Source organism: Sesamum indicum, linkage group LG1, assembly GCF_026168435.1.
Source record: "Sesamum indicum cultivar Baizhima isolate 11 linkage group LG1, ASM2616843v1, whole genome shotgun sequence".
In the NCBI taxonomy this organism is placed as follows: Eukaryota; Viridiplantae; Streptophyta; class Magnoliopsida; order Lamiales; family Pedaliaceae; genus Sesamum; species Sesamum indicum.
Genome location: NC_142657.1, coordinates 3,051,343 through 3,062,997, shown reverse-complemented (window position 1 = coordinate 3,062,997; position 11,655 = coordinate 3,051,343).

Here is an 11,655-nt window from a genome sequence, read left to right as displayed (position 1 = left end):
AATAATTTTGTTATCTTTATATACATATGTAAGATCAATTATATTGTATATTATTTATAATTTTCTTTTTAAAAGAATAAAATTCAAATAAATTCCATATTTCTTTTTTACTTTTTCCCTTTAAGGCCTGATACTAGTGTCTTCACTCAGCATAGAGTTTTAATAATGTTGCTCAACTCTTTATCTTAATTTTTATTTTTTAGACTCATGCACCAAACACATAAACACACTCAAAGTTCGAACACGAGACCATTGATGTGAACTGAACAAAAAAATTTTGGTTGAACGTGAAGGGATTGGGTTCACTCGTAGTTGGACCAGCACAACCATGCCCAATGAAGGCCCAGATACACATGGCGTAATCACAAGGTAGTTTAAGTGGCACACATAAATTTGGTGAAGTATAAAAACTTCTCATTTATGATATTTTAGGCATCTAACCACTTTATTTAATGTCTTTTAACTTCATGTTTTAGACCCCCAACCCTCCTAACTTGATTGTCGCCTGGCACCTCCGTGTCTTGGTGCAAATTTCCATCTTATTTCTTTCGAGTTACCCTATTGTGGTGCGACCATCCGACCAGTATGGACGATGATGAAATGCATCATATTAGTACCGTCTGTAGGAAATAACCTAGAGATCTCAATCTTGAGAGAGGTTGAATGGAAGGCAATCAGTCGAGAAGAGAAGACAACCTTTAGAGAATGAGGATAGTGGTAGTAGACTAGGGAAAGAAGTAGTGCTTGATCCTGTGACGCCCACCTAACAACCAAAGGCTGAACTCAGGATACTGTGGTGCACCTCATGCCGAATGTGCTAAAAGAATTATTATTGACTGTCGTTTGGAGAAACATTGCAGACAACATTTTCAAAATCGAACTAGACCAGCCGATTTGATCGATCCGATCAAGAATCGGCCATGGTTCTAGTTTGGTTCATATGGTAAAAACTGCCTGAGTCAACCTCGGTGCAAGCCGGTCAAAACTGGTAATGGGTCAAATTGATTTTGACAATTTTTCTTTATAAAAAAAACTAATATATAGTGAAATATATATTCCACTAATCAAACATATATTCCACTAAAAATAATATAGTAAAATATACAAAGAGAAAAGAAAACAATTGCCAGAAAAGATAGATAGACAAGTGCTTCATGAATCATTATTCAAACAAACTACCACCATATTTAGAGTCTAAAGTGTTTAAACTTGGCTTATGCTTTTTGTAAATGTGGGACAAAGATAAACTGTTTAAGCTTAGTTTATACTTTTTCAATGTGGGACAATGAGCCACTTCTAATAGTTAATGTATTTTTTTTTTCTTCTTCATCTATTTATTTCTCCCTTTCTCCATGTTTTTTTAATCTTTTTTGGGCTTCTTTAAAAAGAAATATACATGACGGCAAAGGTTGCTAAAATGTTGGTAATTGTATTTTATTAATTAATTAATATGTAATCTATTTGGTGGGTTTTAAATTTTAAATATTTGTTAGTATAAATTTTGATTTAATTTGCTTCCTACAAGAGGTTTATTGATTTTTTTATTGTTAAATTATTATAGATTGTATACATTTATAAATTATACTATTTTTTTAAAATGTTGTTATAAACTGTATTGATTTAATGTATTGATTTATAATGTATTAATATTCTACAAATATATGTGTTTATAATAATTTCAGAGCAATTAGTTTTTTCAAACAGATCCGACCGATCGTACCAATGATCCGATAATTTATCCAATTCAATCACCAATTTGATTTTCAAAACATTGATTGCAGAGTATAAGCAATCAAGATTGACGTAGGAGTAGCCAAGAATCACCAAGAGGTTATTTGAAGAAGAGGAGGATGGTAGAGTTGAAGGAGTAGCACGAGATATCAAAAATTTTGGAGGTCACTACCTGTTGGAGGAACAATATACTGATAGGAGAGAGCAAGTCACAAGGATCAAGAAACTTAGGGATATTGACATTCCAACCGTGAGAAGGAAAGACTCACCATTTGTTGCTGAAATTACCATGGAGCTTGTCGCTCATAGTTTTAAGGTGCAACATTTACCCAAATATGATGGAAATAAGGACTCTCAAGAACAACTTACATCCTTTTGGCACATAATATAGTTTTACGGGTTATCAAACCCTATGAATGCTTGCATTTTTGTTACGGCTTTGCAGAGTCGTGCTCAAGAATTGACATAATTACCCCGAGCCACAATAGTTGAAAGCAACAAAAAATGCAATTGGATCGGCCAGGGAATGCGCAAGCGAAAGCGGTAATATAAAAATACGTAAATTAAAAACGAAACTAATAAAATTATAATTCCAAGGGATGTACCCTTGGAGTTCTCGGACGTTCGATGTAGTTAATAATAAGACCAAATGGGGCTAATGGTAAAATAAAACGAGAGGGACAAAAATCATAAATCAAGTATTACCTCTTTGATTGATTTACTTCGAACCTCCTTCATTTGATCCGCTCACGCGATACCTCAACGTAGAAGCCCTCTAAAGACGCATTCACACCACAATGGAATTTCGAATCCTTCAATTCAATTTGCTAGAAAAGAATTGGGAGAAAAACACACCAAGTGTTTTGAAAATCAGGGGTGGCTGAAAATTGCTCTAGTGTAGGAAATTATTTTTGTTGTGTATTATGTTTTCATTACTTATCCCACATAACTAATATACATATATATACCTTGTATGGATGTATTAGAATTTGTCTAGGTTTATTCTACAATTCCTAAAGTAATAAATCCTTTATTCCAAAATAAAGAATGACTAACATGACACTTTCCAAAAGTGTAATTGTTAGTCAATAATTTTCTTTCCTAGAATTTTCCAACAAGTTGGCCGATTTTATTAAAAATAAAATACAAGGCCCAAATAATTTTAATTAAATTCAATTTATTTAAAATCCACCTAATTAAGCCCATCATATATTTAATCCAATTAAATATATGAGCCCAATAAACCTTTATTAATTAATAAGTCCAACTTATTAAATAATAAGGGCAAGCCCAATATAAATTAATTCTATTAATTTATTCTTGGGCTCCTCCATCCAATGGATCCCTCTCATTAATAAGTAATCCTTATGGAATTAATTCCTCATCCCTTCTCGATGATTTGTGTGTGACTCTTTAGGTTCACCTTTCAGATAGACTTGGGCTAGTGTCAAACACTATTATTAATTAAATCTAGTTTAATTAATAATTCTTGATCAAGAAAGCCCGTCACCATGGGTGTCGTCTAGCAACGATCCGTGGCACTAGAGACCAAGCGAATATCCATGTGAACTTTTAGGCTTTCGAGTCTATATGGGTACTGTCATTCCATCTACCGTCTTTCGGTCTTAGTCTAGAGCATGGAATTGGGTGTCGGCTCCCATCCTAGACTAGGCGTTATGCTTAATACTTGAGATTGCGTTATACCAAATTGCTCGACATAGGAACCTTTTTTTTCTATTCGACCAATGACTATGGCCGCAGTTTTATAGAGCATTAACGCATCTCCAAGTGCATAAGAGATACCTTTGTTATATACTGACAGCAGACGGATCATTTTCTTGAAAATCACCGTCCTTGCTACATACTCCGACTACACTAGATAAGGCTTATAATGATCGTATCTGTAACACAGTCACCTCTTGCACAGACCCAAGATACAGTCATCATATACACGTGACTGTCATGATTGTTCAAGTTAGAGGACTACTTATATACTATCGGAACCAGGGATTCAAGTCATAACGACCCAGCCTCCAAGGCTTCCATATGACGATCTTCGGGAGTCTATATAGTCGATTCGACACTTGGCCAATCGACCCACTAAGATAACATAGACATTCCACGTATGTCGCTGATGAAATACAATACTCATCAAATGATTGCAACTCTTAATGTAAGTCTCCACAGGACACTGGATGCCCATTCTCGAGGTCCTCGGCTTGGAACATTTCAAACCAACCCCAGAAGTTAGTTTTATAGCTGTCATCCAATGTGCAGTCCAACTACATGGGTTATTATGGTCTGTGGGCATCTGTTTTAATGTCAAAGCAGTGCTTGACGTAATATTGTAAGCACAATATATGTATGTGCCAAAGACGAATACTTACCATATTCTTCGGGATAATACTACTTAACTAAAGATTACTTGAATGGTTCTGAAAACCGCCAAGCTAATTGGCTTTTGATCACCTATTCCAACAGTACTATCATATTCGTAGTTGGTTAGAAAGTGATTACACCAGTTTGCTAGTAATAGAAGAGCAAAGAGACCTACTACCTATCTGTTTACCATTAGTTCTTGAGGAATTTCATACATTGGTTTAACAATGACATGATAGAAGTACAAGATTCGAAGATAGAGATGTACTAGCATACTGATTCATGGGCTCTCTAAGGGCCCACTGGCTTCGACCTTGTCTATAAACTCTCATTAACGACAAAGAGTTGAATGAAATGATTGAGCAGTACATCCGAGAAAAAGAAATGTTGGCTATGAAGGAAGAATGCGTTGAAAATCCCAGGCTTGGTAAGGAAACAACGAATACCATAATATAGAACTACAGATGGGAAGTTATGCTCGAGAAAAAATGGGACCTCCAACGGGCAGGTACACATCTTATATCCTACTTAATGTGCCTAGGGGACGAGTCTTGATGGCCGTAGAAAGTTACCGTGCTCTAAGGTGGCCCATGCCCATGAAAGAAGGACAAGCTAAGAAAAATTCACATAGGTACTACCACTTTCATAAGGATGTAGGTCGCAATACAATAAAATTTTTCCAATTGAATGATGAAATCAAAAGGCTTATATGACAAGGATACTTGAAGTCCTTTATCTCACAAGTATAGGTTCATGCCCCTTGGATAAGGGTGCCTAGGAGAGAGAATTGAGGTCAAGGATTGTTCATAAGAAATAGTGGTTAATGTCGAACCCCCGCATGTTAGTATCATGCATGACAAAAGAGAGCAAGATGTTGATGATAACAAACCTATGAGAGGTGTAATTAATACCATTTTGGGAGGTCCACGAAGGGAGACTCGAGGAATACGAGAAAAAGGTACGCTATACATTTCCATTTCAAGAATTTTTTTATAATTGTACAAAAGATGTAGGGAAGAGAGCTAGTAGATTTTTATAATAGTGACTTAGTGGTGGTAGATGAACCTGTACATGACCCACTGATTATCTCTATAGACATAGCCAATTTTTAGGTGAAAAAAAATGTTGGTTGATAGTGGCAGTTTAATCGATATCATTTTATAGATGTATTGAGAATAATGGATTTCGATTTAAGTGTTTTAAATCGGTGATGACACCTCTTAAGGGATTTGGAGGGAAATATTTGGTAGTGGACAAGCCTTTTTGTATATAACATTGTATTTGGGAGGATGCAGTTGAATTTTTTCAAGTAATTATTTCCATTTTTCATCACAAAATGAAGTTTCCCACAAAGGAAGGGGTAGGACTCATGTTGGGACCAAAAATGGCTAGGGAATGTTATAGCCTAGTGTAGCAAAGTTTAAGAAAAGTCAGAGAAACAACATAAAGAAACAAGGCTAAACTCAAGAGGAAAGAGTGCGAAATTAACCATAGAATTTCGCCCATAAAAAACAAGAAAATTGAGCTATATCCCATGGAACCCAAACAAAGTGACTAGGGTTAGAGCTCAGATGAGTGCCTCAGTAGAGATGTCAATGGTTGATCTTTTTAGGGGTAATGCTAATGTTTTCGCGAAGGAGCTCGTAAACTTGCAAGGTATAGATCCAGATGTGATTGTCTATCGTTTAAATCCCAACCCAGCAGCACGACCAATACAGTGGAACAAGAGAAACTTTGGCACACAGAGAAATAACATTATTGTAAAAAAAGTTTAGAAGTTATTAAAGGCAGGATCATAGTGGTCCAATATACTGAATGACTAGCCAATGTAGTAGTAGTTTCCAAAGGGTTGAACAAATGGCATATGTATACTAATTTCACATATTTGAACGAGGCATGTCCTAAAGATCATTATCCATTGCCCTACATAGGCTCTTTGGTAGGTCCCATAGCAGGTTCTTCTTTATTGATTATGATGGATGCTTTTCAAAGCTGCCATCAGATATTCATAGTTGAAGATGATCAGATTAAAATATATTTTATTAACGGAGAAAGGTATATATTGCTATAGGGTAATGCTATTTGGGTTGAAAAATGTAGGGGGCACTTACCAAAAGGTGGTTAATCGGATGTTTGAGAACTTGATTGGAAAAATAATGGAGGTATATGTCGACGATATAGTCATTAAGAGCAAAAGAGAGGAAGATCACCTGGGTTATTTGAAGGAATGTTTCAAGGTTATTAGGCATTGTGGTATGAAACTAAACCCATCATGGAGAAAATTTTTTGAGTTACCTAGTAACGTAAAAAGAAATTGAGTTGTACCCAGATAAAGTAAAAGTTATCATCAATATGGAGTTCCTCAGGTTGGTGAAGGAGATTCAATAGTTGACTGGTAGCATAGTTTCACTTGAGAGGTTCTTGTCTAGATCAGCCGATAGAAACCGCCTATTTTTCAAAATACTGAGGAAGATGAAAATTTTAAACGGGCAAAAAAAATAGGGGTGGTCACTGTACGGTTTCAATTTTTTAAAACTATTTTCAAACCGAATTGCCATTTGTGGTTTATGAAATAATTTCTTAGATTTTCAGTTTAAAAACCAAAATCAAATGTGTGGTTATGTGCAGTTTCAGGTAATTTGGCGGTTTTAATATTTATAACAAAAATAAAACGTTGAGACTAATAAAAATCAAGAAATAAAATAAGTGTTTGTTAACAAGCAAGAAATACCAACACTATGCACCATAGACTACCAATATACTTTAAGTAGTTTAAATATTAATCCAACAAGAAAACACTTTGTCCAACAAAGGCCAAGGGTCGATTTTAGAGAGAATAGAGATAAAAAAAAAAAAAAAGAAACAGAATAAGGAAGGTGGTAAGAGAGAAAAGAGAGAAGAAGAAAAGGGAGAGGAAAAGGAAAAGGAGAAAAAATGAATAGAAACTTGGGACAATCATCAAATGGGCTTAAAATTAAAATGACTTAAAGAATTAAATATATCTTTTTTTCTATAAAGTCCAATTATAAATGCTACAAAAATGGGCTTTGTGATAATATATAAATTTTGGGATTATATAGTTCGAATATGAAATTCTTCTAAAAAAAACAATTATTTTATCAAATTATTATATATAATTTAAAAATAAATTATACAATTAGAGGTGCGATGTGATATTTAGTATTTTTTTTTAGCTCTAAATTATAACTAAACCAATAGTGTGGTGTGATTTTACTCTAAATTTAGAATTATAGTTTGAAACATAAGTCATAAAAAATGATTCGATTCGGTTTGGTTCGGGGGATTTTATTTTATTTTTTTACCACCCCTACACAAAAGTGCGAGGTCGGATTCTAAGATTTGAAAAAACACTTCTCCACACTTCTAGTTTCTTTGAAGCCAGAAAATGGAGAACCACTATATAATACTTGGCAGTACCCAACTTGGCTATAAGTTCAATTTTGACAAGAGAAGTAGACACCCATCATAAACTTGTGTACTACGAGAGTAAATTGTTACAAGGAGCAGAGTTGAGGTACATGAAAATTGAAAACTTTACTTAGCATTAGTGATGTTGGCCAGGAAGCTGAGATCATATTTTCAATTGCATCACATGGTCGTACTCACCAACCAATCGGTGAAGCAACTATTGTCTACTCCGGATATGTCGGCAATGTTAACAAATGGACGGTAGAGTTGGGAGAATTTTTAGTTGAGTATAGGTCTGGGAAGGCAGTAAAGGCTCAAATATTAGGTTGATTTTTCTTGTAGAATTAGAGGTTAAAGAAAAATTGGCCTTAGAACAAGAAATAGAAAGATGGATCATTCACATAGATGGATAGTCGATGTCTGGATAAGGGGCCGCAGGAGCATGGATTCATGGACCCCAAAGGGTATGAGCATGAGTTTGCAATCAAGTTGAATTTTCAGGTGATGAATAATGAGTGGAGTATGAAGCTTTGGAGACATGTCTGCGCATGGTAAAGGAAATGGGGGCATAAAAAGTATGGGCACTTATAGATTCCCAACTAGTAACCAATCATTACTTAGGAGGCAAGGGATGAGAGAATGAGAAACTATTTTCATATAGTAAGATCATTGAGTAAGGGGTTTGAGGAGTTCAATTTGCAGTGAAGCCCAAGGTCAGAGAATGAAAAGACGGACACTTTGGCAAAGTTTGAAAATTTGTTGACAGGAAATAAAAATAGGAAGGTCACGTTCTTGGTCGCAGATAAACCAAAGATAGAGTTCTCATCAAATGAGTCATTTTTCAGCTATAGAGGCACATAAAAACACGGCTAGTTGGAAGGAAAAATGTTACGCTATCTAGCGACATGTGAATGCCATAAAGTAGGGCCAGAGAAGTATTTTTTTCAAAAGATCTATAAGGTTAGTAGCAATAAATAGGGAATTATATAAGAGTTTAGAAGGTCATATGCTGATATGCCCCAACCCAGATGAGCAGATTGAAATGCGGGATCTTAGCCAAACGAAACGGTGACCCGCTCTTCCTCCTAATACTGACAGAAGCCCGGATCTGAGCTTCCAAAGCTCTATGCTTCCTAGTTGGAAGGCGCGAACGCTGTAGTAAGGCAGCTCTGTCCGGGCCGAGCGCAGCGGACCTAACTCCGGATTTAACTACCGAGCTAAATGGAGTGAGCTGCCGAAGGCATGAACAATGGAATGGAGTTCTCAAAGCAGTGACTGACTTCCTAGTTGGAAGGCAGGAACGGAGGGGGGTGTCTTAGGGGGGGTTTCCACCAAAAAATCGCGACCGCCCTCTTACCAGAATCCTAAGAGTAGACTAGTATGTGATCGTTCCCACATACACGAGCAAAGTTGTAGAAATCAACCAGGAGATCGCTCCTTGAAAAATAAGGTTATATGTTTGAGTTACTTTTGGCCAATGTTGGTCGAAGATAAAAAAAATTCACATGGAAATGTGAGCAATGTCAATAATATGACAACTTGATACGTGCGCCAACTTCGAGTATTGAAATAATCAATGCTACTTACCCATTTTACCTATGGGTAATTAACTTTGTAGGGCCTTTTCCACAAAGAAAATGATAGAAGAAGTTTATGATAGCGGCAGTCGAGTATTTTAGCAAGTGGGTCAAGGCCAACGGTGTTGGCCGAATAACTGAAAGTATACTAATGAAGTTCCTATGCAGAATATCGTTTGAAGATTTGGTGTCCCAAGGATATTAGTATCTTACAAAGAAACACAGTTTGAGGGACTAAAAACTTTGTAATGGTGTAAAGAAATGCAAATTTCTCAAAATTTCACGTCGGTCGGAAATTTAAGAACAAATGGACAAGTAGAAGTTACCAATAATTTTATAAAATTTGAAGACCAAATTGGATGAAGCTAAATCAACATCAATAATGAAATTCAAAGGGGGTTGGGAGCCTATTGCACTACACCCAAAACATCCACAGGGGAAACCCCATTTTGCCTAGTGTATGGGTTGGAAGCAGTAATTCCCATGAAAATAATAATACTGACCATGAAAGTTGCAGCTTACGAGCAAGAAGAAAGTCAAGAGTCGAGATGACTCGATATAGAAACGATTGAAGAGAGAAGAGAGGTTGCATATGTGCAAACCTTGCAATTAAAAAATCATGCTAAGAACACATAGCAAAAAGGTTAAGCATCGTTTCTTTCAGGTGGGTGGCTTGGTGTTGGAAAAAAATTAGAAGTATCAAAGCACATTGGAAAGTTGGACGTCAATTAGGATGGGCCATACAAAGTGGTCAAGGTCTGAAAAATGGTAGCTTATAGACTCCAAAGCATGGAAAAAGATGAATTGTTACGACCATAGTATGTAGATAACTTAAAAAAGTTCTACGCATGATACCATGTGGTTGTAGGTCTTCATGTCTTTTTCATAATATTTTGTGAAGACACTTTATGATATTTTGAGAAGAACTTTTTATAATATTTTGTGAAAACACTTTTTGAGGATATTGTGAACCGTCATTGCCATTCCCTATATTTAGATAAGTGGCATAAGATATAGAACCTCTTAAGGATTACAAACATAGGAAGCTACAAAACCTTAAGGTTTAAAAAGATAAATGACCAGAGATCAAAGCTAAAAAATCTCTTACATAGTGTTTAGATTCACTTTTTGGGTGTTTTATTGTGTTTTGTAGAGATAAAGACGTATGTGTTTGAGATAAAAAAGCTACAAAAAGATAGTAACCTCTTATGTTTTAAAAAGATAGACAACCATAGGTCAGAGCTTAGAGCCAGTAACCTCTTAGGGTTTAGAAAATGTACAAGATAAATAGTAAAGATACCAAATCCTTCAAAAATTAATTGATTGATCCCGAGCTTTGGGGATCAGGTTCAAATTATGAAAAATGCAAGTCATCATGAAATCAAGAAGAGAAAGGCACATGAACTCAAAGACAAATTTTCATTACCATAAGTCCTTGAGACTTTAAATCAACACTTATATATTTCCCCATGATTCTAACGTCAATAAGAGCATTGCAAACTAAGCCCGTGGAGGATGTTCATTCCCTGCAAGACTGAAGTCAGTAAAGAAAAAGTTGAAAGCATGAATCATAAAAAAAAATATGTACTTGTTGATAAGTGTGTGCTCCCATCATCTCCAAGTGGGCATGATGAAGGTTGGCTAAAACAATTGATCCCTTGAAAGGAAACAAGCTTTATACAAATCAAAGAAGGTTTCACCAGCTCAACTGCCAAAAACTTGCCAATTAGGGACCAAGACCTGTTCATGGGGGAGGAACATTAGTAGATAAATATAAAACTTAAGTCAATCTCAACCCTTTGCCCTTGCCCTTGCCCAGCAACTATACAAAACCTCCAATCACTTGGTAGCTTTATTAATGCCTTCACTTTCCTTACGGACTCACTTTTCCTTACACGAACCTTCTTACTTGTTACCTTCTGAAGTTCCCACCTCATCCTTACACTCACTTTGCCTATAAACTCACAAACCTAATGGGCATTGCAGCAACCTGTATTATTGGAATCATGGCGGAGGCCGCATTCTACAACATTTCTTCCTCAATTGAGGGAGAAAAGGGCACTTTAAAAGAAAATAGAGTAATTAAGAACCAATAAGAAAGTTCCAACACCTAAAGTTCTAGTAGTTCAACAATAGAAAGAACATGTTCTTTCAGTAATTCTTCATATCGAACCAATGGTCAGTTAGCATGTCTTCACAAAATTATCATCCCACGAAAGGGCACATGGCCAGCGGAATATGAATCACTGACTAGGAACATTTCAAGGTCGGAAAGAAGGGGCTTTTGGAAAGAAAAACTTAAGTTTTCCATGATCAGTGGAGTTCAAATTAATCTAATACATTAGAAATTATTGACTTTCCCACCAAAATGAATTATTGGATTGGGGGAGTAAATGATGTGGGTTGAATGAGAAGATTTGGGATAAATAACAACATTAGTGGACCCAGCACAGCCAATCCCAATGCAGGCCCTAGTCCTAGGCTTGTAATCTACAAGGATCCCAGAATTTGAGGATGAACGGCACGTGGTGTAATCATA